General features: G+C 39.3%; 40 non-coding genes and 12 pseudogenes across 40 annotated transcripts; all 52 read left to right on the forward strand.

The window, feature by feature from the left end:
• The first annotated feature begins 343 nt into the window (after window positions 1-343).
• LOC146032789 (5S ribosomal RNA) lies at window positions 344-462 on the forward strand. Its single transcript, XR_014458207.1, has one exon. It is a non-coding gene; the product is annotated as a 5S ribosomal RNA (ribosomal RNA).
• A 345-nt stretch (window positions 463-807) lies between these two features.
• LOC146033074 (5S ribosomal RNA) lies at window positions 808-926 on the forward strand. The gene has a single exon (XR_014458485.1). It is a non-coding gene; the product is annotated as a 5S ribosomal RNA (ribosomal RNA).
• A 346-nt stretch (window positions 927-1272) lies between these two features.
• On the forward strand, window positions 1273-1391 carry LOC146032060 (5S ribosomal RNA). The gene has a single exon (XR_014457507.1). It is a non-coding gene; the product is annotated as a 5S ribosomal RNA (ribosomal RNA).
• Window positions 1392-1736: 345 nt separating this feature from the next.
• On the forward strand, window positions 1737-1855 carry LOC146028472 (5S ribosomal RNA; annotated as a pseudogene).
• Window positions 1856-2200: 345 nt separating this feature from the next.
• LOC146028000 (5S ribosomal RNA) lies at window positions 2201-2319 on the forward strand. The gene has a single exon (XR_014455173.1). It is a non-coding gene; the product is annotated as a 5S ribosomal RNA (ribosomal RNA).
• Window positions 2320-2665: 346 nt separating this feature from the next.
• On the forward strand, window positions 2666-2784 carry LOC146028138 (5S ribosomal RNA; annotated as a pseudogene).
• Window positions 2785-3129: 345 nt separating this feature from the next.
• Window positions 3130-3248, forward strand: LOC146028012 (5S ribosomal RNA). Its single transcript, XR_014455174.1, has one exon. It is a non-coding gene; the product is annotated as a 5S ribosomal RNA (ribosomal RNA).
• Window positions 3249-3588: 340 nt separating this feature from the next.
• On the forward strand, window positions 3589-3707 carry LOC146027979 (5S ribosomal RNA; annotated as a pseudogene).
• Window positions 3708-4051: 344 nt separating this feature from the next.
• LOC146031487 (5S ribosomal RNA) lies at window positions 4052-4170 on the forward strand. The gene has a single exon (XR_014456953.1). It is a non-coding gene; the product is annotated as a 5S ribosomal RNA (ribosomal RNA).
• A 345-nt stretch (window positions 4171-4515) lies between these two features.
• On the forward strand, window positions 4516-4624 carry LOC146029022 (5S ribosomal RNA; annotated as a pseudogene).
• A 346-nt stretch (window positions 4625-4970) lies between these two features.
• Window positions 4971-5089, forward strand: LOC146028023 (5S ribosomal RNA). The gene has a single exon (XR_014455175.1). It is a non-coding gene; the product is annotated as a 5S ribosomal RNA (ribosomal RNA).
• Window positions 5090-5434: 345 nt separating this feature from the next.
• Window positions 5435-5553, forward strand: LOC146028035 (5S ribosomal RNA). Its single transcript, XR_014455177.1, has one exon. It is a non-coding gene; the product is annotated as a 5S ribosomal RNA (ribosomal RNA).
• A 345-nt stretch (window positions 5554-5898) lies between these two features.
• LOC146032949 (5S ribosomal RNA) lies at window positions 5899-6017 on the forward strand. The gene has a single exon (XR_014458360.1). It is a non-coding gene; the product is annotated as a 5S ribosomal RNA (ribosomal RNA).
• Window positions 6018-6362: 345 nt separating this feature from the next.
• LOC146034578 (5S ribosomal RNA) lies at window positions 6363-6481 on the forward strand. Its single transcript, XR_014459982.1, has one exon. It is a non-coding gene; the product is annotated as a 5S ribosomal RNA (ribosomal RNA).
• Window positions 6482-6824: 343 nt separating this feature from the next.
• Window positions 6825-6943, forward strand: LOC146030535 (5S ribosomal RNA). Its single transcript, XR_014456026.1, has one exon. It is a non-coding gene; the product is annotated as a 5S ribosomal RNA (ribosomal RNA).
• A 345-nt stretch (window positions 6944-7288) lies between these two features.
• LOC146033656 (5S ribosomal RNA) lies at window positions 7289-7407 on the forward strand. The gene has a single exon (XR_014459066.1). It is a non-coding gene; the product is annotated as a 5S ribosomal RNA (ribosomal RNA).
• A 345-nt stretch (window positions 7408-7752) lies between these two features.
• LOC146029206 (5S ribosomal RNA) lies at window positions 7753-7871 on the forward strand (annotated as a pseudogene).
• Window positions 7872-8215: 344 nt separating this feature from the next.
• On the forward strand, window positions 8216-8334 carry LOC146028048 (5S ribosomal RNA). Its single transcript, XR_014455178.1, has one exon. It is a non-coding gene; the product is annotated as a 5S ribosomal RNA (ribosomal RNA).
• Window positions 8335-8679: 345 nt separating this feature from the next.
• Window positions 8680-8798, forward strand: LOC146034955 (5S ribosomal RNA). Its single transcript, XR_014460358.1, has one exon. It is a non-coding gene; the product is annotated as a 5S ribosomal RNA (ribosomal RNA).
• Window positions 8799-9143: 345 nt separating this feature from the next.
• Window positions 9144-9252, forward strand: LOC146028734 (5S ribosomal RNA; annotated as a pseudogene).
• A 345-nt stretch (window positions 9253-9597) lies between these two features.
• Window positions 9598-9716, forward strand: LOC146031249 (5S ribosomal RNA). Its single transcript, XR_014456720.1, has one exon. It is a non-coding gene; the product is annotated as a 5S ribosomal RNA (ribosomal RNA).
• A 346-nt stretch (window positions 9717-10062) lies between these two features.
• LOC146034704 (5S ribosomal RNA) lies at window positions 10063-10181 on the forward strand. Its single transcript, XR_014460108.1, has one exon. It is a non-coding gene; the product is annotated as a 5S ribosomal RNA (ribosomal RNA).
• A 344-nt stretch (window positions 10182-10525) lies between these two features.
• Window positions 10526-10644, forward strand: LOC146031336 (5S ribosomal RNA). The gene has a single exon (XR_014456804.1). It is a non-coding gene; the product is annotated as a 5S ribosomal RNA (ribosomal RNA).
• Window positions 10645-10990: 346 nt separating this feature from the next.
• On the forward strand, window positions 10991-11109 carry LOC146031193 (5S ribosomal RNA). Its single transcript, XR_014456664.1, has one exon. It is a non-coding gene; the product is annotated as a 5S ribosomal RNA (ribosomal RNA).
• A 344-nt stretch (window positions 11110-11453) lies between these two features.
• On the forward strand, window positions 11454-11562 carry LOC146029269 (5S ribosomal RNA; annotated as a pseudogene).
• Window positions 11563-11907: 345 nt separating this feature from the next.
• LOC146033151 (5S ribosomal RNA) lies at window positions 11908-12026 on the forward strand. Its single transcript, XR_014458562.1, has one exon. It is a non-coding gene; the product is annotated as a 5S ribosomal RNA (ribosomal RNA).
• Window positions 12027-12371: 345 nt separating this feature from the next.
• LOC146031938 (5S ribosomal RNA) lies at window positions 12372-12490 on the forward strand. Its single transcript, XR_014457390.1, has one exon. It is a non-coding gene; the product is annotated as a 5S ribosomal RNA (ribosomal RNA).
• A 346-nt stretch (window positions 12491-12836) lies between these two features.
• LOC146034181 (5S ribosomal RNA) lies at window positions 12837-12955 on the forward strand. The gene has a single exon (XR_014459587.1). It is a non-coding gene; the product is annotated as a 5S ribosomal RNA (ribosomal RNA).
• A 347-nt stretch (window positions 12956-13302) lies between these two features.
• LOC146031915 (5S ribosomal RNA) lies at window positions 13303-13421 on the forward strand. Its single transcript, XR_014457366.1, has one exon. It is a non-coding gene; the product is annotated as a 5S ribosomal RNA (ribosomal RNA).
• Window positions 13422-13765: 344 nt separating this feature from the next.
• LOC146028060 (5S ribosomal RNA) lies at window positions 13766-13884 on the forward strand. Its single transcript, XR_014455180.1, has one exon. It is a non-coding gene; the product is annotated as a 5S ribosomal RNA (ribosomal RNA).
• Window positions 13885-14229: 345 nt separating this feature from the next.
• LOC146031939 (5S ribosomal RNA) lies at window positions 14230-14348 on the forward strand. Its single transcript, XR_014457391.1, has one exon. It is a non-coding gene; the product is annotated as a 5S ribosomal RNA (ribosomal RNA).
• Window positions 14349-14694: 346 nt separating this feature from the next.
• On the forward strand, window positions 14695-14813 carry LOC146034182 (5S ribosomal RNA). Its single transcript, XR_014459588.1, has one exon. It is a non-coding gene; the product is annotated as a 5S ribosomal RNA (ribosomal RNA).
• Window positions 14814-15160: 347 nt separating this feature from the next.
• On the forward strand, window positions 15161-15279 carry LOC146031916 (5S ribosomal RNA). The gene has a single exon (XR_014457367.1). It is a non-coding gene; the product is annotated as a 5S ribosomal RNA (ribosomal RNA).
• Window positions 15280-15623: 344 nt separating this feature from the next.
• On the forward strand, window positions 15624-15742 carry LOC146028072 (5S ribosomal RNA). Its single transcript, XR_014455181.1, has one exon. It is a non-coding gene; the product is annotated as a 5S ribosomal RNA (ribosomal RNA).
• A 345-nt stretch (window positions 15743-16087) lies between these two features.
• LOC146031940 (5S ribosomal RNA) lies at window positions 16088-16206 on the forward strand. The gene has a single exon (XR_014457392.1). It is a non-coding gene; the product is annotated as a 5S ribosomal RNA (ribosomal RNA).
• Window positions 16207-16552: 346 nt separating this feature from the next.
• Window positions 16553-16671, forward strand: LOC146034183 (5S ribosomal RNA). The gene has a single exon (XR_014459589.1). It is a non-coding gene; the product is annotated as a 5S ribosomal RNA (ribosomal RNA).
• A 347-nt stretch (window positions 16672-17018) lies between these two features.
• LOC146033755 (5S ribosomal RNA) lies at window positions 17019-17137 on the forward strand. Its single transcript, XR_014459164.1, has one exon. It is a non-coding gene; the product is annotated as a 5S ribosomal RNA (ribosomal RNA).
• A 344-nt stretch (window positions 17138-17481) lies between these two features.
• Window positions 17482-17600, forward strand: LOC146028084 (5S ribosomal RNA). The gene has a single exon (XR_014455182.1). It is a non-coding gene; the product is annotated as a 5S ribosomal RNA (ribosomal RNA).
• A 344-nt stretch (window positions 17601-17944) lies between these two features.
• On the forward strand, window positions 17945-18063 carry LOC146034881 (5S ribosomal RNA). The gene has a single exon (XR_014460285.1). It is a non-coding gene; the product is annotated as a 5S ribosomal RNA (ribosomal RNA).
• A 345-nt stretch (window positions 18064-18408) lies between these two features.
• On the forward strand, window positions 18409-18527 carry LOC146032328 (5S ribosomal RNA). The gene has a single exon (XR_014457769.1). It is a non-coding gene; the product is annotated as a 5S ribosomal RNA (ribosomal RNA).
• Window positions 18528-18867: 340 nt separating this feature from the next.
• LOC146028279 (5S ribosomal RNA) lies at window positions 18868-18986 on the forward strand (annotated as a pseudogene).
• A 344-nt stretch (window positions 18987-19330) lies between these two features.
• On the forward strand, window positions 19331-19449 carry LOC146030802 (5S ribosomal RNA). The gene has a single exon (XR_014456286.1). It is a non-coding gene; the product is annotated as a 5S ribosomal RNA (ribosomal RNA).
• Window positions 19450-19794: 345 nt separating this feature from the next.
• LOC146029279 (5S ribosomal RNA) lies at window positions 19795-19903 on the forward strand (annotated as a pseudogene).
• A 346-nt stretch (window positions 19904-20249) lies between these two features.
• On the forward strand, window positions 20250-20368 carry LOC146030550 (5S ribosomal RNA). Its single transcript, XR_014456041.1, has one exon. It is a non-coding gene; the product is annotated as a 5S ribosomal RNA (ribosomal RNA).
• A 345-nt stretch (window positions 20369-20713) lies between these two features.
• On the forward strand, window positions 20714-20822 carry LOC146029633 (5S ribosomal RNA; annotated as a pseudogene).
• A 346-nt stretch (window positions 20823-21168) lies between these two features.
• LOC146030551 (5S ribosomal RNA) lies at window positions 21169-21287 on the forward strand. The gene has a single exon (XR_014456042.1). It is a non-coding gene; the product is annotated as a 5S ribosomal RNA (ribosomal RNA).
• A 345-nt stretch (window positions 21288-21632) lies between these two features.
• Window positions 21633-21750, forward strand: LOC146035077 (5S ribosomal RNA). Its single transcript, XR_014460480.1, has one exon. It is a non-coding gene; the product is annotated as a 5S ribosomal RNA (ribosomal RNA).
• A 344-nt stretch (window positions 21751-22094) lies between these two features.
• LOC146031100 (5S ribosomal RNA) lies at window positions 22095-22213 on the forward strand. Its single transcript, XR_014456576.1, has one exon. It is a non-coding gene; the product is annotated as a 5S ribosomal RNA (ribosomal RNA).
• Window positions 22214-22558: 345 nt separating this feature from the next.
• On the forward strand, window positions 22559-22667 carry LOC146029639 (5S ribosomal RNA; annotated as a pseudogene).
• Window positions 22668-23012: 345 nt separating this feature from the next.
• Window positions 23013-23131, forward strand: LOC146032750 (5S ribosomal RNA). The gene has a single exon (XR_014458170.1). It is a non-coding gene; the product is annotated as a 5S ribosomal RNA (ribosomal RNA).
• Window positions 23132-23476: 345 nt separating this feature from the next.
• Window positions 23477-23595, forward strand: LOC146030853 (5S ribosomal RNA). Its single transcript, XR_014456336.1, has one exon. It is a non-coding gene; the product is annotated as a 5S ribosomal RNA (ribosomal RNA).
• A 345-nt stretch (window positions 23596-23940) lies between these two features.
• On the forward strand, window positions 23941-24049 carry LOC146029605 (5S ribosomal RNA; annotated as a pseudogene).
• The last annotated feature ends 48 nt before the right edge of the window (window positions 24050-24097 follow it).

The following is a 24097-nucleotide window of genomic DNA, read 5'->3' on the forward strand; positions in this document are numbered from 1 at the left end:
TTCCCATTACTGGCAAATTGTTTTTATTCTCTAGCTATTTAAATTGGAAACTTTTTCTTTTTATTGCCAATACAGACATCTGGGAGAGGTCAAACAGACACAATAGCCATCACCTAAAGACTTACCACACTGTTTCGGCCCAATTCCAACTGCTTTTGGCAGCTAAATAGTGTTGAGCCTCTTTAGTAGTTTAATTTGAGACCACCTGCTAATATTATGTCCTGTAGGTCTTTTTACATTACCAACACATGATTTTTTTCAGTAAGCCAATACAGTTAGGAAAAAATTTTATTCGCTTACCTGGTTATAGAAGTAGAAGAGGGCAAAAAAGTGCCTGTATCTTACCTACAGCCATACCACATTGGATACGCCCACTCTCGTCTGATCTTGGAAGCTAAGCAGTGTTGGGCCTGGTTAGTACTTGGGTGGGAGACCACATGGGAACACCAGGTGCTGTAGGTTTTTTCTTATTACTGGCAAATTGTTTTTATTCACCAGCTATTTAAATTGGAAACTTTTTCTTTTTATTGCCAATACAGACATTTGGGAGAGGTCAAACAGACACAATAGCCATCACCTAAAGACTTACCACACTGTTTCGGCCCAATTCCAACTGCTTTTGGCAGCTAAATAGTGTTGAGCCTCTTTAGTAGTTTAATTTGAGACCACCTGCTAATATTATGTCCTGTATGTCTTTTTACATTACCAACACATGATTTTTTTCAGTAAGCCAATACAGTTAGGAAACTTTTTTATTAGCTTACCTGGTTATAGAAGTAGAAGAGGGCAAAAAAGAGCCTGTATCTCACCTACAGCCATACCACATTGGATACGCCCAATCTTCTCTGATCTTGGAAGCTAAGCAGTGTTGGGCCTGGTTAGTACTTGGGTGGGAGACCACATGGGAACACCAGGTGCTGTAGGTTTTTTTCCCATTACTGGCAAATTGTTTTTATTCTCTAGCTATTTAAATTGGAAACTTTTTCTTTTTATTGCCAATACAGACATTTGAGAGAGGTGAAACAGACACAATAGCCATCACCTAAAGACTTACCACACTGTTTCGGCCCAATTCCAACTGCTTTTGGCAGCTAAACAGTGTTGAGCCTCATTAGTAGTTTAATTTGAGACCACCTGCTAATATTATGTCCTGTAGGTCTTTTTACATGAGCAACACATGATTTTTTTCAGTAAGCCAATAATGTTAGGAAACTTTTTTATTAGCTTACCTGGTTATAGAAGTAGAAGAGGGCAAAAAAGTGACTGTATCTCACCTACAGCCATACCACATTGGATACGCCCAATCTCATTTGATCTTGGAAGCTAAGCAGTGTTGGGCCTGGTTAGTACTTGGGTGGGAGACCACATGGGAACACCAGGTGCTGTAGGTTTTTTCCCATTACTGGCAAATTGTTTTTATTCTCTAGCTATTTAAATTGGAAACTTTTTCTTTTTATTGCCAATATAGACATTTGAGAGAGGTGAAACAGACACAATAGCCATCACCTAAAGACTTACAACACTGTTTTGGCCCAATTCCAACTGCTTTTGGCAGCTAAACAGTGTTGAGCCTCATTAGTAGTTTAATTTGAGACCACCTGCTAATATTATGTCCTGTAGGTCTTTTTACATTACCAACACATGATTTTTTTCAGTAAGCCAATAATGTTAGGAAACTTTTTTATTAGCTTACCTGGTTATAGAAGTAGAAGAGGGCAAAAAAGTGCCTGTATCTCACCTACAGCCATACCACATTGGGTACGCCCAATCTCGTCTGATCTTGGAACCTAAGCAGTGTTGGGTCTGGTTAGTACTTGGTTGGGAGACCACATGGGAACACCACGTGCTGTAGGTTTTTTCCCATTACTGGCAAATTGTTTTTATTCTCTAGCTATTTAAATTGGAAACTTTTTCTTTTTATTGCCAATACAGACATCTGGGAGAGGTCAAACAGACACAATAGCCATCACCTAAAGACTTACCACACTGTTTCGGCCTAATTCCAACTGCTTTTGGCAGCTAAACGGTGTTGAGCCTCTTTAGTAGTTTAATTTGAGACCACCTGCTAATATTATGTCCTGTAGGTCTTTTTACATTACCAACACATGATTTTTTTCAGTAAGCCAATACAGTTAGGAAACTTTTTTATTAGCTTACCTGGTTATAGAAGTAGAAGAGGGCAAAAAAGTGCCTGTATCTCACCTACAGCCATACCACATTGGATACGCCCAATCTCGTCTGATCTTGGAAGCTAAGCAGTGTTGGGCCTGGTTAGTACTTGGGTGGGAGACCACATGGGAACACCAGGTGCTGTAGGTTTTTTTCCCATTACTGGCAAATTGTTTTTATTCTCTAGCTATTTAAATTGGAAACTTTTTCTTTTTATTGCCAATACAGACATTTGAGAGAGGTAAAACAGACACAATAGAAATCACCTAAAGACTTACCACACTGTTTCGGCCCAATTCCAACTGCTTTTGGCAGCTAAACAGTGTTGAGCCTCATTAGTAGTTTAATTTGAGACCACCTGCTAATATTATGTCCTGTAGGTCTTTTTACATTAGCAACACATGATTTTTTTCAGTAAGCCAATAATGTTAGGAAACTTTTTTATTAGCTTACCTGGTTATAGAAGTAGAAGAGGGCAAAAAAGTAACAGTATCTCACCTACAGCCATTCCACATTGGATACGCCCAATCTCGTCTGAACTTGGAAGCTAAGCAGTGTTGGGCCTGGTTAGTACTTGGGTGGGAGACCACATGGGAACAAAACGTGCTGTAGGTTTTTTCCCATTACTGGCAAATTGTTTTTATTCTCTAGCTATTTAAATTGGAAACTTTTTCTTTTTATTGCCAATACAGACATCTGGGAGAGGTCAAACAGACACAATAGCCATCACCTAAAGACTTACCACACTGTTTCGGCCTAATTCCAACTGCTTTTGGCAGCTAAACAGTGTTGAGCCTCTTTAGTAGTTTAATTTGAGACCACCTGCTAATATTATGTCCTGTAGGTCTTTTTACATTACCAACACATGATTTTTTTCAGTAAGCCAATACAGTTAGGAAACTTTTTTATTAGCTTACCTGGTTATAGAAGTAGAAGAGGGCAAAAAAGTGCCTGTATCTCACCTACAGCCATACCACATTGGATACGCCCAATCTCGTCTGATCTTGGAAGCTAAGCAGTGTTGGGCCTGGTTAGTACTTGGGTGGGAGACCACATGGGAACACCAGGTGCTGTAGGTTTTTTTCCCATTACTGGCAAATTGTTTTTATTCTCTAGCTATTTAAATTGGAAACTTTTTCTTTTTATTGCCAATACAGACATTTGAGAGAGGTAAAACAGACACAATAGAAATCACCTAAAGACTTACCACACTGTTTCGGCCCAATTCCAACTGCTTTTGGCAGCTAAACAGTGTTGAGCCTCATTAGTAGTTTAATTTGAGACCACCTGCTAATATGGTGTAGGTCTTTTTACATTAGCAACATATGATTTTTTCAGTAAGCCAATAATGTTAGGAAACTTTTTTATTAGCTTACCTGGTTATAGAAGTAGAAGAGGGCAAAAAAGTAACTGTATCTCACCTACAGCCATTCCACATTGGATACGCCCAATCTCGTCTGATCTTGGAAGCTAAGCAGTGTTGGGCCTCGTTAGTACTTGGGTGGGAGACCACATGGGAACACCACGTGCTGTAGGTTTTTTCCCATTACTGGCAAATTGTTTTTATTCTCTAGCTATTTAAATTGGAAACTTTTTATTTTTATTGCCAATACAGATATTTGAGAGAGGTGAAACTGACACAATAGCCATCACCTAAAGACTTACCACACTGTTTCGGCCCAATTCCAACTACTTTTGGCACCTAACAGTGTTGAGCCTCATTAGTAGTTTAATTTGAGACCACCTGCTAATATTATGTCCTGTAGGTCTTTTTACATTACCAACACATGATTTTTTTCAGTAAGCCAATAATGTTAGGAAACTTTTTTATTAGCTTACCTGGTTATAGAAGTAGAAGAGGGCAAAAAAGTGACTGTATCTCACCTACAGCCATACCACATTGGATATGCCCAATCTCATCTGATCTTGGAAGCTAAGCAGTGTTGGACCTGGTTAGTACTTGGGTGGGAGACCACATGGGAACACCAGGTGCTGTAGGTTTTTTCCCATTACTGGCAAATTGTTTTTATTCTCTAGCTATTTAAATTGGAAATTTTTTCTTTTTATTGCCAATACAGACATTTGGGAGAGGTCAAACAGACACAATAGCCATCACCTAAAGACTTTCCACACTGTTTCGGCCCAATTACAACTGCTTTTGGCAGCTAAACAGTGTTGAGCCTCTTTAGTAGTTTAATTTGAGACCACCTGCTAATATCATGTCCTGTAGGTCTTTTTACTTTACCAACACATGATTTTTTTCAGTAAGCCAATACAGTTAGGAAACTTTTTTATTAGCTTACCTGGTTATAGAAGTAGAAGAGGGCAAAAAAGTGCCTGTATCTCACCTACAGCCATACCACGTTGGATACGCCTGATCTTGGAAGCTAAGCAGTGTTGGGCCTGGTTAGTACTTGGGTGGGAGACCACATGGGAACACCAGGTGCTGTAGGTTTTTTCCCATTACTGGCAAATTGTTTTTATTCTCTAGCTATTTAAATTGGAAACTTTTTTGTTTTTATTGCCAATACAGACATGTGAGAGAGGTGAAACAGACACAATAGCCATCACCTAAAGACTTACCACACTGTTTCGGCCCAATTCCAACTGCTTTTGGCAGCTAAACAGTGTTGAGCCTCATTAGTAGTTTAATTTGAGACCACCTGCTAATATTATGTCCTGTAGGTCTTTTTACATGAGCAACACATGATTTTTTTCAGTAAGCCAATAATGTTAGGAAACTTTTTTATTAGCTTACCTGGTTATAGAAGTAGAAGAGGGCAAAAAAGTGACTGTATCTCACCTACAGCCATACCACATTGGATACGCCCAATCTCGTCTGATCTTGGAAGCTAAGCAGTGTTGGGCCTGGTTAGTACTTGGGTGGGAGACCACATGGGAACACCAGGTGCTGTAGGTTTTTTCCCATTACTGGCAAATTGTTTTTATTCTCTAGCTATTTAAATTGGAAACTTTTTCTTTTTATTGCCAATATAGACATTTGAGAGAGGTGAAACAGACACAATAGCCATCACCTAAAGACTTACCACACTGTTTTGGCCCAATTCCAACTGCTTTTGGCAGCTAAACAGTGTTGAGCCTCATTAGTAGTTTAATTTGAGACCACCTGCTAATATTATGTCCTGTAGGTCTTTTTACATTACCAACACATGATTTTTTTCAGTAAGCCAATAATGTTAGGAAACTTTTTTATTAGCTTACCTTTAGATAGAAGTAGAAGAGGGCAAAAAAGTGCCTGCATCTCACCTACAGCCATACCACATTGGATACGCCCAATCTCGTCTGATCTTGGAAGCTAAGCAGTGTTGGGCCTGGTTAGTACTTGGGTGGGAGACCACATGGGAACACCAGGTGCTGTAGGTTTTTTCCCATTACTGGCAAATTGTTTTTATTCTCTAGCTATTTAAATTGGAAACTTTTTATTTTTATTGCCAATACAGACATTTGAGAGAGGTGAAACAGACATAATAGCCATCACCTAAAGACTTACCACACTGTTTCGGCCCAATTCCAACTGCTTTTGGCAGCTAAACAGTGTTGAGCCTCATTAGTAGTTTAATTTGAGACCACCTGCTAATATTATGTCCTGTAGGTCTTTTTACATTACCAACACATGATTTTTTTCAGTAAGCCAATAATGTTAGGAAACTTTTTTATTAGCTTACCTGGTTATAGAAGTAGAAGAGGGCAAAAAAGTGACTCTATCTCAACTACAGCCATACCACATTGAATACGCCCAATCTCGTCTGATCTTGGAAGCTAAGCAGTGTTGGGCCTGGTTAGTACTTGGGTGGGAGACCACATTGGAACACCAGGTGCTGTAGGTTTTTTCCCATTACTGGCAAATTGTTTTTATTCTCTAGCTATTTAAATTGGAAACTTTTTCTTTTTATTGCCAATACAGACATTTGGGAGAGGTCAAACAGACACAATAGCCATCACCTAAAGACTTACCACACTGTTTCGGCCCAATTCCAACTGCTTTTGGCAGCTAAATAGTATTGAGCCTCTTTAGTAGTTTAATTTGAGACCACCTGCTAATATTATGTCCTGTAGGTATTTTTACATTACCAACACATGATTTTTTTCAGTAAGCCAATAATGTTAGGAAACTTTTTTATTAGCTTACCTGGTTATAGAAGTAGAAGAGGGCAAAAAAGTGACTGTATCTCACCTACAGCCATACCACATTGGATACGCCCAATCTCGTCTGATCTTGGAAGCTAAGCAGTGTTAGGCCTGGTTAATACTTGAGTGGGAGACCACATGGGAACACCAGGTGCTGTAGGTTTTTCCCATTACTGGCAAATTGTTTTTATTCTCTAGCTATTTAAATTGGAAACTTTTTCTTTTTATTGCCAATACAGACATTTGAGAGAGGTGAAACAGACATAATAGCCATCACCTAAAGACTTACCACACTGTTTCGGCCCAATTCCAACTGCTTTTGGCAGCTAAACAGTGTTGAGCCTCATTAGTAGTTTATTTGAGACCACCTGCTAATATTATGTCCTGTAGGTCTTTTTACATTACCAACACATGATTTTTTTCAGTAAGCCAATAATGTTAGGAAACTTTTTTATTAGCTTACCTGGTTATAGAAGTAGAAGAGGGCAAAAAAGTGACTCTATCTCACCTACAGCCATACCACATTGGATACGCCCAATCTCGTCTGATCTTGGAAGCTAAGCATTGTTGGGCCTGGTTAGTACTTGGGTGGGAGACCACATGGGAACACCAGGTGCTGTAGGTTTTTTCCCATTACTGGCAAATTGTTTTTATTCTCTAGCTATTTAAATTGGAAACTTCTTATTTTTATTGCCAATACAGACATTTGGGAGAGGTCAAACAGACACAATAGCCATCACCTAAAGACTTACCACACTGTTTCGGCCTAATTCCAACTGCTTTTGGCAGCTAAACAGTGTTGAGCCTCTTTAGTAGTTTAATTTGAGACCACCTGCTAATATTATGTCCTGTAGGTCTTTTTACATTACCAACACATGATTTTTTTCAGTAAGCCAATACAGTTAGGAAACTTTTTTATTCGCTTACCTGGTTATAGAAGTAGAAGAGGGCAAAAAAGTGCCTGTATCTTACCTACAGCCATACCACATTGGATATGCCCACTCTCGTCTGATCTTGGAAGCTAAGCAGTGTTGGGCCTGGTTAGTACTTGGGTGGGAGACCACATGGGAACACCAGGTGCTGTAGGTTTTTTCCCATTACTGGCAAATTGTTTTTATTCTCTAGCTATTTAAATTGGAAACTTTTTCTTTTTATTGCCAATACAGACATTTGGGAGAGGTCAAACAGACACAATAGCCATCACCTAAAGACTTACCACACTGTTTCGGCCCAATTCCAACTGCTTTTGGCAGCTAAATAGTGTTGAGCCTCTTTAGTAGTTTAATTTGAGACCACCTGCTGATATTATGTCCTGTAGGTCTTTTTACATTGCAAACACATGATTTTTTTCAGTAAGCCAATACAGTTAGGAAACTTTTTTATAAGCTTACCTTTAGATAGAAGTAGAAGAGGGCAAAAAAGTGACTGCATCTCACCTACAGCCATACCACATTGGATACGCCCAATCTCGTCTTATTTTGGAAGCTAAGCAGTGTTGGGGCTGGTCAGTACTTGGGTAGGAGACCACATGGGAACACCAGGTGCTGTAGGTTTTTCCCATTACTGGCAAATTGTTTTTATTCTCTAGCTATTTAAATTGGAAACTTTTTCTTTTTATTGCCAATACAGACATTTGGGAGAGGTCAAACAGACACAATAGCCATCACCTAAAGACTTACCACACTGTTTCGGCCCAATTCCAACTGCTTTTGGCAGCTAAATAGTGTTGAGCCTCTTTAGTAGTTTAATTTGAGACCACCTGCTAATATTATGTCCTGTTGGTCTTTTTACATTACCAACACATGATTTTTTTCAGTTAGCCAATATAGTTAGGAAACTTTTTTATTAGCTTACCTTTAGATAGAAGTAGAAGAGGGCAAAAAAGTGCCTGCATCTCACCTACAGCCATACCACATTGGATACGCCCAATCTCGTCTGATCTTGGAAGCTAAGCAGTGTTGGGCCTGGTTAGTACTTGGGTGGGAGACCACATGGGAACACCAGGTGCTGTAGGTTATTTCCCATTACTGGCAAATTGTTTTTATTCTCTAGCTATTTAAATTGGAAACTTTTTCTTTTTATTGCCAATACAGACATTTGAGAGAGGTGAAACAGACACAATAGCCATCACCTAAAGACTTACCTCACTGTTTCGGGCCAATTCCAACTGCTTTTGGCAGCTAAACAGTGTTGAGCCTTATTAGTAGTTTAATTTGAGACCACCTGCTAATATTATGTCCTGTAGGTCTTTTTACATTAGCAACACATGATTTTTTTCAGTAAGTTAATACAGTTAGGAAACTTTTTTATTAGCTTACCTTTAGATAGAAGTAGAAGAGGGCAAAAAAGTGCCTGTATCTCACCTACAGCCATACCACGTTGGATACTCCCAATCTTGTCTGATCTTGGAAGCTAAGCAGTGTTGGGCCTGGTTAGTACTTGGGTGGGAGACCATATGGGAGCACCAGGTGCTGTAGGATTTTTCCCATTACTGGCAAATTGTTTTTATTCTCTAGCTATTTAAATTGGAAACTTTTTCTTTTTATTGCCAATACAGACATTTGAGAGAGGTGAAACAGACACAATAGCCATCACCTAAAGACTTACCTCACTGTTTCGGCCCAATTCCAACTGCTTTTGGCAGCTAAACAGTGTTGAGCCTCTTTAGTAGTTTAATTTGAGACCACCTGCTAATATTATGTCCTGTAGGTCTTTTTACATTACCAACACATGATTTTTTTCAGTAAGCCAATACAGTTAGGAAACTTTTTTATTAGCTTACCTGGTTATAGAAGTAGAAGAGGGCAAAAAAGTGCCTGTATCTCACCTACAGCCATACCACATTGGATACGCCTGATCTTGGAAGCTAAGCAGTGTTGGGCCTGGTTAGTACTTGGGTGGGAGACCACATGGGAACACCAGGTGCTGTAGGTTTTTTCCCATTACTGGCAAATTGTTTTTATTCTCTAGCTATTTAAATTGGAAACTTTTTGTTTTTATTGCCAATACAGACATTTGAGAGAGGTGAAACAGACACAATAGCCATCACCTAAAGACTTACCACACTGTTTCGGCCCAATTCCAACTGCTTTTGGCAGCTAAACAGTGTTGAGCCTCATTAGTAGTTTAATTTGAGACCACCTGCTAATATTATGTCCTGTAGGTCTTTTTACATGAGCAACACATGATTTTTTTCAGTAAGCCAATAATGTTAGGAAACTTTTTTATTAGCTTACCTGGTTATAGAAGTAGAAGAGGGCAAAAAAGTGACTGTATCTCACCTACAGCCATACCACATTGGATACGCCCAATCTCGTCTGATCTTGGAAGCTAAGCAGTGTTGGGCCTGGTTAGTACTTGGGTGGGAGACCACATGGGAACAACAGGTGCTGTAGGTTTTTTCCCATTACTGGCAAATTGTTTTTATTCTCTAGCTATTTAAATTGGAAACTTTTTCTTTTTATTGCCAATATAGACATTTGAGAGAGGTGAAACAGACACAATAGCCATCACCATTAAGACTTACAACACTGTTTTGGCCCAATTCCAACTGCTTTTGGCAGCTAAACAGTGTTGAGCCTCATTAGTAGTTTAATTTGAGACCACCTGCTAATATTATGTCCTGTACGTCTTTTTACATTACCAACACATGATTTTTTTCAGTAAGCCAATAATGTTAGGAAACTTTTTTATTAGCTTACCTGGTTATAGAAGTAGAAGAGGGCAAAAAAGTGCCTGTATCTCAGCTACAGCCATACCACATTGGATGCGCCCAATCTCATCTGATCTTGGAAGCTAAGCAGTGTTGGGTCTGGTTAGTACTTGGGTGGGAGACCACATGGGAACACCACGTGCTGTAGGTTTTTTCCCATTACTGGCAAATTGTTTTTATTCTCTAGCTATTTAAATTGGAAACTTTTTCTTTTTATTGCCAATACAGACATCTGGGAGAGGTCAAACAGACACAATAGCCATCACCTAAAGACTTACCACACTGTTTCGGCCTAATTCCAACTGCTTTTGGCAGCTAAACAGTGTTGAGCCTCTTTAGTAGTTTAATTTGAGACCACCTGCTAATATTATGTCCTGTAGGTCTTTTTACATTACCAACACATGATTTTTTTCAGTAAGCCAATACAGTTAGGAAACTTTTTATTAGCTTACCTGGTTATAGAAGTAGAAGAGGGCAAAAAAGTGCCTGTATCTCACCTACAGCCATACCACATTGGATACGCCCAATCTCGTCTGATCTTGGAAGCTAAGCACTGTTGGGCCTGATTAGTACTTGGGTGGGAGACCACATGGGAACACCAGGTGCTGTAGGTTTTTTTCCCATTACTGGCAAATTGTTTTTATTCTCTAGCTATTTAAATTGGAAACTTTTTCTTTTTATTGCCAATACAGACATTTGAGAGAGTTGAAACAGACACAATAGCCATCACCTAAAGACTTACCACACTGTTTCGGCCCAATTCCAACTGCTTTTGGCAGCTAAACAGTGTTGAGCCTCATTAGTAGTTTAATTTGAGACCACCTGCTAATATTATGTCCTGTAGGTCTTTTTACATTACCAACACATGATTTTTTTCAGTAAGCCAATAATGTTAGGAAACTTTTTTATTAGCTTACCTGGTTATAGAAGTAGAAGAGGGCAAAAAAGTAACTGTATCTCACCTACAGCTATACCACATTGGATACGCCCAATCTCGTCTGATCTTGGAAGCTAAGCAGTGTTGGGCCTGATTAGTACTTGGGTGGGAGACCACATGGGAACACCAGGTGCTGTAGGTTTTTTCCCATTACTGGCAAATTGTTTTTATTCTCTAGCTATTTAAATTGGAAACTTTTTCTTTTTATTGCTAATACAGACATTTGGGAGAGGTCAAACAGACACAATAGCCATCACCTAAAGACTTACCACACTTTTTCGGTCCAATTCCAACTGCTTTTGGCAGCTAAATAGTGTTGAGCCTCTTTAGTAGTTTAATTTGAGACCACCTGCTAATATTATGTCCTGTAGGTCTTTTTACATTACCAACACATGATTTTTTCAGTAAGCCAATACAGTTAGGAAACTTTTTTATTAGCTTACCTGGTTATAGAAGTAGAAGAGGGCAAAAAAGTAACTGTATCTCACCTACAGCCATACCACATTGGATACGCCTGATCTTGGAAGCTAAGCAGTGTTGGGCCTGGTTAGTACTTGGGTGGGAGACCACACGGGAACACCAGGTGCTGTAGATTTTTTCCCATTACTGGCAAATTGTTTTTATTCTCTAGCTATTTAATTTGGAAACTTTTTCTTTTTATTGCCAATACAGACATTTGAGAGAGGTGAAACAGGCACAATAGCCATCACCTAAAGACTTACCACACTTTTTTGGCCCAATTCCAACTGCTTTTGGCAGCTAAACAGTGTTGAGCCTCATTAGTAGTTTAATTTGAGACCACCTGCTAATATTATGTCCTGTAGGTCTTTTTACATTACCAACACATGATTTTTTTCAGGAAGCCAATAATGTTAGGAAACCTTTTTATTAGCTTACCTGGTTATAGAAGTAGAAGAGGGCAAAAAAGTGACTCTATCTCACCTACAGCCATACCACATTGGATACGCCCAATCTCGTCTGATCTTGGAAGCTAAGCATTGTTGGGCCTGGTTAGTACTTGGGTGGGAGACCACATGGGAACACCACGTGCTGTAGGTTTTTTCCCATTACTGGCAAATAGTTTTTATTCTCTAGCTATTTAAATTGGAAACTTTTTCTTTTTATTGCCAATACAGACATTTGGGAGAGGTCAAACAGACACAATAGCCATCACCTAAAGACTTACCACACTGTTTCGGCCTAATTCCAACTGCTTTTGGCAGCTAAACAGTGTTGAGCCTCTTTAGTAGTTTAATTTGAGACCACCTGCTAATATTATGTCCTGTAGGTCTTTTTACATTACCAACACATGATTTTTTTCAGTAAGCCAATACAGTTAGGAAACTTTTTTATTAGCTTACCTGGTTATAGAAGTAGAAGAGGGCAAAAAAGTGCCTGTATCTCACCTACAGCCATACCACATTGGATACGCCCAATCTCGTCTGATCTTGGAAGCTAAGCAGTGTTGGGCCTGGTTAGTACTTGGGTAGGAGACCACATGGGAACACCAGGTGCTGTAGGTTTTTTTCCCATTACTGGCAAATTGTTTTTATTCTCTAGCTATTTAAATTGGAAACTTTTTCTTTTTATTGCCAATACAGACATTTGAGAGAGGTGAAACAGACACAATAGCCATCACCTAAAGACTTACCACACTGTTTCGGCCCAATTCCAACTGCTTTTGGCAGCTAAACAGTGTTGAGCCTCATTAGTAGTTTAATTTGAGACCACCTGCTAATATTATGTCCTGTAGGTCTTTTTACATTAGCAACACATGATTTTTTCAGTAATGCCAATACAGTTAGGAAACTTTTTTATTAGCTTACCTGGTTATAGAAGTAGAAGAGGGCAAAAAAGTGCCTGCATCTCACCTACAGCCATACCACATTGGATACGCCCAATCTCGTCTGATCTTGGAAGCTACGCAGTGTTGGGCCTGGTTAGTACTTGGGTAGGAGACCACATGGGAACACCAGGTGCTGTAGGTTTTTTTCCCATTACTGGCAAATTGTTTTTATTCTCTAGCTATTTAAATTGGAAACTTTTTCTTTTTATTGCCAATACAGACATTTGAGAGAGGTGAAACAGACACAATAGCAATCACCTAAAGACTTACCACACTGTTTCGGCCCAATTCCAACTGCTTTTGGCAGCTAAACAGTGTTGAGCCTCATTAGTAGTTTAATTTGAGACCACCTGCTAATATTATGTCCTGTAGGTCTTTTTACATTAGCAACACATGATTTTTTTCAGTAATACCAATAATGTTAGGAAACTTTTTTATTAGCTTACCTGGTTATAGAAGTAGAAGAGGGCAAAAAAATAGCTGTATCTCACCTACAGCCATACCACATTGGATACGCCCAATCTTGTCTGATCTTGGAAGCTAAGCAGTGTTGGGCCTGGTTAGTACTTGGGTGGGAGACCACATGGGAACACCAGGTGCTGTAGGTTTTTTCCAATTATTGGCAAATTGTTTTTATTCTCTAGCTATTTAAATTGGAAACTTTTTCTTTTTATTGCTAATACAGACATTTGGGAGAGGTCAAACAGACACAATAGCCATCAGCTAAAGACTTACCCCACTGTTTCGGTCCAATTCCAACTGCTTTTGGCAGCTAAATAGTGTTGAGCCTCTTTAGTAGTTTAATTTGAGACCACCTGCTAATATTATGTCCGGTAGGTCTTTTTACATTACCAACACATGACTTTTTCAGTAAGCCAATACAGTTAGGAAACTTTTTTATTAGCTTACCTGGTTATAGAAGTAGAAGAGGGCAAAAAAGTGACTGTATCTCACCTACAGCCATACCACATTGGATACGCCCAATCTCGTCTGATCTTGGAAGCTAAGCAGTGTTGGGCCTGGTTAGTACTTGGGTGGGAGACCACATGGGAACACCAGGTGCTGTAGGTTTTTTCCCATTACTGGCAAATTGTTTTTATTCTATAGCTATTTAAATTGGAAACTTTTTCTTTTTATTGCCAATACAGACATTTGAGAGAGGTGAAACAGACACAATAGCCATCACCTAAAGACTTTCCACACTGTTTCGGCCCAATTCCAACTGCTTTTGGCAGCTAAATAGTGTTGAGCCTCTTTAGTAGTTTAATTTGAGACCACCTGCTAATATTATGTCCTGTAGGTCTTTTTACATTACCAACACATGATTTTTTTCAGTAAGCCAATACAGTTAGGAAACTTTTTTATTAGCTTACCTGGTTATAGAAGTAGAAGAGGGCAAAAAAGTGCCTGTATCTCACCTACAGCCATACCACATTGGATACGCCCAATCTCGTCTGATCTTGGAAGCTAAGCAGTGTTGGGCCTGGTTAGTACTTGGGTAGGAGACCACATGGGAACACCAGGTGCTGTAGGTTTTTTTCCCATTACTGGCAAATTGTTTTTATTCTCTAGCTATTTAAATTGGAAACTTTTTCTTTTTATTGCCAATACAGACATTTGAGAGAGGTGAAACAGACACAATAGCCATCACCTAAAGACTTACCACACTGTTTCGGCCCAATTCCAACTGCTTTTGGCAGCTAAACAGTGTTGAGCCTCATTAGTAGTTTAATTTGAGACCACCTGCTAATATTATGTCCTGTAGGTCTTTTTACATTAGCAACACATGATTTTTTCAGTAATGCCAATACAGTTAGGAAACTTTTTTATTAGCTTACATGGTTATAGAAGTAGAAGAGGGCAAAAATGTGCCTGCATCTCACCTACAGCCATACCACATTGGATACGCCCAATCTCGTCTGATCTTGGAAGCTACGCAGTGTTGGGCCTGGTTAGTACTTGGGTAGGAGACCACATGGGAACACCAGGTGCTGTAGGTTTTTTTCCCATTACTGGCAAATTGTTTTTATTCTCTAGCTATTTAAATTGGAAACTTTTTCTTTTTATTGCCAATACAGACATTTGAGAGAGGTGAAACAGACACAATAGCAATCACCTAAAGACTTACCACACTGTTTCGGCCCAATTCCAACTGCTTTTGGCAGCTAAACAGTGTTGAGCCTCATTAGTAGTTTAATTTGAGACCACCTGCTAATATTATGTCCTGTAGGTCTTTTTACATTAGCAACACATGATTTTTTTCAGTAATACCAATAATGTTAGGAAACTTTTTTATTAGCTTACCTGGTTATAGAAGTAGAAGAGGGCAAAAAAATAGCTGTATCTCACCTACAGCCATACCACATTGGATACGCCCAATCTTGTCTGATCTTGGAAGCTAAGCAGTGTTGGGCCTGGTTAGTACTTGGGTGGGAGACCACATGGGAACACCAGGTGCTGTAGGTTTTTTCCCATTATTGGCAAATTGTTTTTATTCTCTAGCTATTTAAATTGGAAACTTTTTCTTTTTATTGCTAATACAGACATTTGGGAGAGGTCAAACAGACACAATAGCCATCAGCTAAAGACTTACCCCACTGTTTCGGTCCAATTCCAACTGCTTTTGGCAGCTAAATAGTGTTGAGCCTCTTTAGTAGTTTAATTTGAGACCACCTGCTAATATTATGTCCCGTAGGTCTTTTTACATTACCAACACATGACTTTTTCAGTAAGCCAATACAGTTAGGAAACTTTTTTATTAGCTTACCTGGTTATAGAAGTAGAAGAGGGCAAAAAAGTGACTGTATCTCACCTACAGCCATACCACATTGGATACGCCCAATCTCGTCTGATCTTGGAAGCTAAGCAGTGTTGGGCCTGGTTAGTACTTGGGTGGGAGACCACATGGGAACACCAGGTGCTGTAGGTTTTTTCCCATTACTGGCAAATTGTTTTTATTCTATAGCTATTTAAATTGGAAACTTTTTCTTTTTATTGCCAATACAGACATTTGAGAGAGGTGAAACAGACACAATAGCCATCACCTAAAGACTTTCCACACTGTTTCGGCCCAATTCCAACTGCTTTTGGCAGCTAAATAGTGTTGAGCCTCTTTAGTAGTTTAATTTGAGACCACCTGCTAATATTATGTCCTGTAGGTCTTTTTACATTACCAACACATGATTTTTTTCAGTAAGCCAATACAGTTAGGAAACTTTTTTATTAGCTTACCTGGTTATAGAAGTAGAAGAGGGCAAAAAAGTGCCTGTATCTCACCTACAGCCATACCACATTGGATACGCCCAATCTCGTCTGATCTTGGAAGCTAAGCAGTGTTGGGCCTGGTTAGTACTTGGGTAGGAGACCACATGGGAACACCAGGTGCTGTAGGTTTTTTTCCCATTACTGGCAAATTGTTTTTATTCTCTAGCTATTTAAATTGGAAACTTTTTCTTTTTATTGCCAATACAGACATTTGAGAGAGGTGAAACAGACACAATAGCCATCACCTAAAGACTTACCACACTGTTTCGGCCCAATTCCAACTGCTTTTGGCAGCTAAACAGTGTTGAGCCTCATTAGTAGTTTAATTTGAGACCACCTGCTAATATTATGTCCTGTAGGTCTTTTTACATTAGCAACACATGATTTTTTCAGTAATGCCAATACAGTTAGGAAACTTTTTTATTAGCTTACCTGGTTATAGAAGTAGAAGAGGGCAAAAAAGTGCCTGCATCTCACCTACAGCCATACCACATTGGATACGCCCAATCTCGTCTGATCTTGGAAGCTACGCAGTGTTGGGCCTGGTTAGTACTTGGGTAGGAGACCACATGGGAACACCAGGTGCTGTAGGTTTTTTTCCCATTACTGGCAAATTGTTTTTATTCTCTAGCTATTTAAATTGGAAACTTTTTCTTTTTATTGCCAATACAGACATTTGAGAGAGGTGAAACAGACACAATAGCAATCACCTAAAGACTTACCACACTGTTTCGGCCCAATTCCAACTGCTTTTGGCAGCTAAACAGTGTTGAGCCTCATTAGTAGTTTAATTTGAGACCACCTGCTAATATTATGTCCTGTAGGTCTTTTTACATTAGCAACACATGATTTTTTTCAGTAATACCAATAATGTTAGGAAACTTTTTTATTAGCTTACCTGGTTATAGAAGTAGAAGAGGGCAAAAAAATAGCTGTATCTCACCTACAGCCATACCACATTGGATACGCCCAATCTTGTCTGATCTTGGAAGCTAAGCAGTGTTGGGCCTAGTTAGTACTTGGGTGGGAGACCACATGGGAACACCAGGTGCTGTAGGTTTTTTCCCATTATTGGCAAATTGTTTTTATTCTCTAGCTATTTAAATTGGAAACTTTTTCTTTTTATTGCTAATACAGACATTTGGGAGAGGTCAAACAGACACAATAGCCATCAGCTAAAGACTTACCCCACTGTTTCGGTCCAATTCCAACTGCTTTTGGCAGCTAAATAGTGTTGAGCCTCTTTAGTAGTTTAATTTGAGACCACCTGCTAATATTATGTCCCGTAGGTCTTTTTACATTACCAACACATGACTTTTTCAGTAAGCCAATACAGTTAGGAAACTTTTTTATTAGCTTACCTGGTTATAGAAGTAGAAGAGGGCAAAAAAGTGACTGTATCTCACCTACAGCCATACCACATTGGATACGCCCAATCTCGTCTGATCTTGGAAGCTAAGCAGTGTTGGGCCTGGTTAGTACTTGGGTGGGAGACCACATGGGAACACCAGGTGCTGTAGGTTTTTTCCCATTACTGGCAAATTGTTTTTATTCTATAGCTATTTAAATTGGAAACTTTTTCTTTTTATTGTCAATACAGACATTTGAGAGAGGTGAAACAGACACAATAGCCATCACCTAAAGACTTACCACACTGTTTTGGCCCAATTCCAACTGCTTTTGGCAGCTAAACAGTGTTGAGCCTCATTAGTAGTTTATTTGAGACCACCTGCTAATATTATGTCCTGTAGGTCTTTTTACATTACCAACACATGATTTTTTTCAGTAAGCCAATAATGTTAGGAAACTTTTTTATTAGCTTACCTGGTTATAGAAGTAGAAGAGGGCAAAAAAGTGACTCTATCTCACCTACAGCCATACCACATTGGATACGCCCAATCTCGTCTGATCTTGGAAGCTAAGCATTGTTGGGCCTGCTTAGTACTTGGGTTGGAGACCACATGGGAACACCAGGTGCTGTAGGTTTTTTCCCATTACTGGCAAATTGTTTTTATTCTCTAGCTATTTAAATTGGAAACTTCTTATTTTTATTGCCAATACAGACATTTGGGAGAGGTCAAACAGACACAATAGCCATCACCTAAAGACTTACCACACTGTTTCGGCCTAATTCCAACTGCTTTTGGCAGCTAAACAGTGTTGAGCCTCTTTAGTAGTTTAATTTGAGACCACCTGCTAATATTATGTCCTGTAGGTCTTTTTACATTACCAACACATGATTTTTTTCAGTAAGCCAATACAGTTAGGAAACTTTTTTATTCGCTTACCTGGTTATAGAAGTAGAAGAGGGCAAAAAAGTGCCTGTATCTTACCTACAGCCATACCACATTGGATACGCCCACTCTCGTCTGATCTTGGAAGCTAAGCAGTGTTGGGCCTGGTTAGTACTTGGATGGGAGACCACATGGGAACACCAGGTGCTGTAGGTTTTTTCCCATTACTGGCAAATTGTTTTTATTCTCTAGCTATTTAAATTGGAAACTTTTTCTTTTTATTGCCAATACAGACATTTGGGAGAGGTCAAACAGACACAATAGCCATCACCTAAAGACTTACCACACTGTTTCGGCCCAATTCCAACTGCTTTTGGCAGCTAAATAGTGTTGAGCCTCTTTAGTAGTTTAATTTGAGACCACCTGCTGATATTATGTAGGTCTTTTTACATTGCAAACACATGATTTTTTTCAGTAAGCCAATACAGTTAGGAAACTTTTTTATTAGCTTACCTTTAGATAGAAGTAGAAGAGGGCAAAAAAGTGACTGCATCTCACCTACAGCCATACCACATTGGATACGCCCAATCTCGTCTGATTTTGGAAGCTAAGCAGTGTTGGGGCTGGTCAGTACTTGGGTAGGAGACCACATGGGAACACCAGGTGCTGTAGGTTTTTTCCCATTACTGGCAAATTGTTTTTATTCTCTAGCTATTTAAATTGGAAACTTTTTCTTTTTATTGCCAATACAGACATTTGAGAGAGGTGAAACTGACACAATAGCCATCACCTAAAGACTTACCACACTGTTTCGGCCCAATTCCAACTACTTTTGGCACCTAACAGTGTTGAGCCTCATTAGTAGTTTAATTTGAGACCACCTGCTAATATTATGTCCTGTAGGTCTTTTTACATTACCAACACATGATTTTTTTCAGTAAGCCAATAATGTTAGGAAACTTTTTTATTAGCTTACCTGGTTATAGAAGTAGAAGAGGGCAAAAAAGTGACTGTATCTCACCTACAGCCATACCACATTGGATACGCCCAATCTCATCTGGTCTTGGAAGCTAAGCAGTGTTGGGCCTGGTTAGTACTTGGGTGGGAGACCACATGGGAACACCAGGTGCTGTAGGTTTTTTCCCATTACTGGCAAATTGTTTTTATTCTCTAGCTATTTAAATTGGAAACTTTTTCTTTTTATTGCCAATACAGACATTTGGGAGAGGTGAAACAGACACAATAGCCATCACCTAAAGACTTACCACACTGTTTCCGCCCAATTCCAACTGCTTTTGGCAGCTAAACAGTGTTGAGCCTCTTTAGTAGTTTAATTTGAGACCACCTGCTAATATAATGTCCTGTAGGTCTTTTTACTTTACCAACACATGATTTTTTTCAGTACGCCAATACAGTTAGGAAACTTTTTTATTAGCTTACCTGGTTATAGAAGTAGAAGAGGGCAAAAAAGTGCCTGTATCTCAACTACAGCCATACCACGTTGGATACGCCTGATCTTGGAAGCTAAGCAGTGTTGGGCCTGGTTAGTACTTGGGTGGGAGACCACATGGGAACACCAGGTGCTGTAGGTTTTTTCCCATTACTGGCAAATTGTTTTTATTCTCTAGCTATTTAAATTGGAAACTTTTTGTTTTTATTGCCAATACAGACATTTGAGAGAGGTGAAACAGACACAATAGCCATCACCTAAAGACTTACCACACTGTTTCGGCCCAATTCCAACTGCTTTTGGCAGCTAAACAGTGTTGAGCCTCATTAGTAGTTTAATTTGAGACCACCTGCTAATATTATGTCCTGTAGGTCTTTTTACATGAGCAACACATGATTTTTTTCAGTAAGCCAATAATGTTAGGAAACTTTTTTATTAGCTTACCTGGTTATAGAAGTAGAAGAGGGCAAAAAAAGTGCCTGTATCTCACCTACAGCCATACCACATTGGATACGCCCAATCTCGTTTGATCTTGGAAGCTAAGCAGTGTTGGGCCTGGTTAGTACTTGGGTGGGAGACCACATGGGAACACCAGGTGCTGTAGGTTTTTTCCCATTACTGGCAAATTGTTTTTATTCTCTAGCTATTTAAATTGGAAACTTTTTCTTTTTATTGCCAATACAGACATTTGGGAGAGGTGAAACAGACACAATAGCCATCACCTAAAGACTTACCACACTGTTTCCGCCCAATTCCAACTGCTTTTGGCAGCTAAACAGTGTTGAGCCTCTTTAGTAGTTTAATTTGAGACCACCTGCTAATATAATGTCCTGTAGGTCTTTTTACTTTACCAACACATGATTTTTTTCAGTACGCCAATACAGTTAGGAAACTTTTTTATTAGCTTACCTGGTTATAGAAGTAGAAGAGGGCAAAAAAGTGCCTGTATCTCAACTACAGCCATACCACGTTGGATACGCCTGATCTTGGAAGCTAAGCAGTGTTGGGCCTGGTTAGTACTTGGGTGGGAGACCACATGGGAACACCACGTGCTGTAGGTTTTTTCCCATTACTGGCAAATTGTTTTTATTCTCTAGCTATTTAAATTGGAAACTTTTTGTTTTTATTGCCAATACAGACATTTGAGAGAGGTGAAACAGACACAATAGCCATCACCTAAAGACTTACCACACTGTTTCGGCCCAATTCCAACTGCTTTTGGCAGCTAAACAGTGTTGAGCCTCATTAGTAGTTTAATTTGAGACCACCTGCTAATATTATGTCCTGTAGGTCTTTTTACATGAGCAACACATGATTTTTTTCAGTAAGCCAATAATGTTAGGAAACTTTTTTATTAGCTTACCTGGTTATAGAAGTAGAAGAGGGCAAAAAAAGTGCCTGTATCTCACCTACAGCCATACCACATTGGATACGCCCAATCTCGTTTGATCTTGGAAGCTAAGCAGTGTTGGGCCTGGTTAGTACTTGGGTGGGAGACCACATGGGAACACCAGGTGCTGTAGGTTTTTTCCCATTACTGGCAAATTGTTTTTATTCTCTAGCTATTTAAATTGGAAACTTTTTCTTTTTATTGCCAATATAGACATTTGAGAGAGGTGAAACAGACACAATAGCCATCACCTAAAGACTTACAACACTGTTTTGGCCCAATTTCAACTGCTTTTGGCAGCTAAACAGTGTTGAGCCTCATTAGTAGTTTAATTTGAGACCACCTGCTAATATTATGTCCTGTAGGTCTTTTTACATTACCAACACATGATTTTTTTCAGTAAGCCAATAATGTTAGGAAACTTTTTTATTAGCTTACCTGGTTATAGAAGTAGAAGAGGGCAACAAAGTGCCTGTATCTCACCTACAGCCATACCACATTGGGTACGCCCAATCTCGTCTGATCTTGGAAGCTAAGCAGTGTTGGGCCTGGATAGTACTTGGGTGGGAGACCACATGGGAACACATGTGCTGTAGGTTTTTTCCCATTACTGGCAAATTGTTTTTGTTCTCTAGCTATTTAAATTGGAAACTTTTTATTTTTATTGCCAATACAGACATTTGAGAGAGGTGAAACTGACACAATAGCCATCACCTAAAGACTTACCACACTGTTTCGGCCCAATTCCAACTACTTTTGGCACCTAACAGTGTTGAGCCTCATTAGTAGTTTAATTTGAGACCACCTGCTAATATTATGTCCTGTAGGTCTTTTTACATTACCAACACATGATTTTTTTCAGTAAGCCAATAATGTTAGGAAACTTTTTTATTAGCTTACCTGGTTATAGAAGTAGAAGAGGGCAAAAAAGTGCCTGTATCTCACCTACAGCCATACCACATTGGATACGCCCAATCTCATCTGATCTTGGAAGCTAAGCAGTGTTGGGCCTGGTTAGTACTTGGGTGGGAGACCACATGGGAACACCAGGTGCTGTAGGTTTTTTCCCATTACTGGCAAATTGTTTTTATTCTCTAGCTATTTAAATTGGAAACTTTTTCTTTTTATTGCCAATACAGACATTTGGGAGAGGTCAAACAGACACAATAGCCATCACCTAAAGACTTTCCACACTGTTTCGGCCCAATTCCAACTGCTTTTGGCAGCTAAACAGTGTTGAGCCTCTTTAGTAGTTTAATTTGAGACCACCTACTAATATCATGTCCTGTAGGTCTTTTTACTTTACCAACACATGATTTTTTTCAGTAAGCCAATACAGTTAGGAAACTTTTTTATTAGCTTACCTGGTTATAGAAGTAGAAGAGGGCAAAAAAGTGCCTGTATCTCACCTACAGCCATACCACGTTGGATACGCCTGATCTTGGAAGCTAAGCAGTGTTGGGTCTGGTTAGTACTTGGGTGGGAGACCACATGGGAACACCACGTGCTGTAGGTTTTTTCCCATTACTGGCAAATTGTTTTTATTCTCTAGCTATTTAAATTGGAAACTTTTTCTTTTTATTGCCAATACAGACATCTGGGAGAGGTCAAACAGACACAATAGCCATCACCTAAAGACTTACCACACTGTTTCGGCCTAATTCCAACTGCTTTTGGCAGCTAAACAGTGTTGAGCCTCTTTAGTAGATTAATTTGAGACCACCTGCTAATATTATGTCCTGTAGGTCTTTTTACATTACCAACACATGATTTTTTTCAGTAAGCCAATACAGTTAGGAAACTTTTTTATTAGCTTACCTGGTTATAGAAGTAGAAGAGGGCAAAAAAGTGCCTGTATCTCACCTACAGCCATACCACATTGGATACGCCCAATCTCGTCTGATCTTGGAAGCTAAGCAGTGTTGGGCCTGGTTAGTACTTGGGTGGGAGACCACATGGGAACACCACGTGCTGTAGGTTTTTTCCCATTACTGGCAAATTGTTTTTATTCTATAGCTATTTAAATTGGAAACTTTTTCTTTTTATTGCCAATACAGACATTTGAGAGAGGTGAAACAGACACAATAGAAATCACCTAAAGACTTACCACACTGTTTTGGCCCAATTCCAACTGCTTTTGGCAGCTAAACAGTGTTGAGCCTCATTAGTAGTTTAATTTGAGACCACCTGCTAATATTATGTCCTGTAGGTCTTTTTACATTAGCAACACATGATTTTTTTCAGTAAGCCAATAATGTTAGGAAACTTTTTTATTAGCTTACCTGGTTATAGAAGTAGAAGAGGGCAAAAAAGTGACTGTATCTCACCTACAGCCATACCACATTGGATACGCCCAATCTCATCTGATCTTGGAAGCTAAGCAGTGTTGGGCCTGGTTAGTACTTGGGTGGGAGACCACAGGGGAACACCAGGTGCTGTAGGTTTTTTCCCATTACTGGCAAATTGTTTTTATTCTCTAGCTATTTAAATTGGAAACTTTTTCTTTTTATTGCCAATACAGACATTTGGGAGAGGTCAAACAGACACAATAGCCATCACCTAAAGACTTTCCACACTGTTTCGGCCCAATTCCAACTGCTTTTGGCAGCTAAACAGTGTTGAGCCTCTTTAGTAGTTTAATTTGAGACCACCTGCTAATATCATGTCCTGTAGGTCTTTTTACTTTACCAACACATGATTTTTTTCAGTAAGCCAATACAGTTAGGAAACTTTTTTATTAGCTTACCTGGTTATAGAAGTAGAAGAGGGCAAAAAAGTGCCTGTATCTAACCTACAGCCATATCACGTTGGATACGCCTGATCTTGGAAGCTTAGCAGTGTTGGGCCTGGTTAGTACTTGGGTGGGAGACCACATGGGAACACCAGGTGCTGTAGGTTTTTTCCCATTACTGGCAAATTGTTTTTATTCTCTAGCTATATAAATTG

Source organism: Crinia signifera, chromosome 8 (genome assembly GCF_055691185.1).
Source record: "Crinia signifera chromosome 8, ASM5569118v1, whole genome shotgun sequence".
NCBI lineage: Eukaryota > Metazoa > Chordata > Amphibia > Anura > Myobatrachidae > Crinia > Crinia signifera.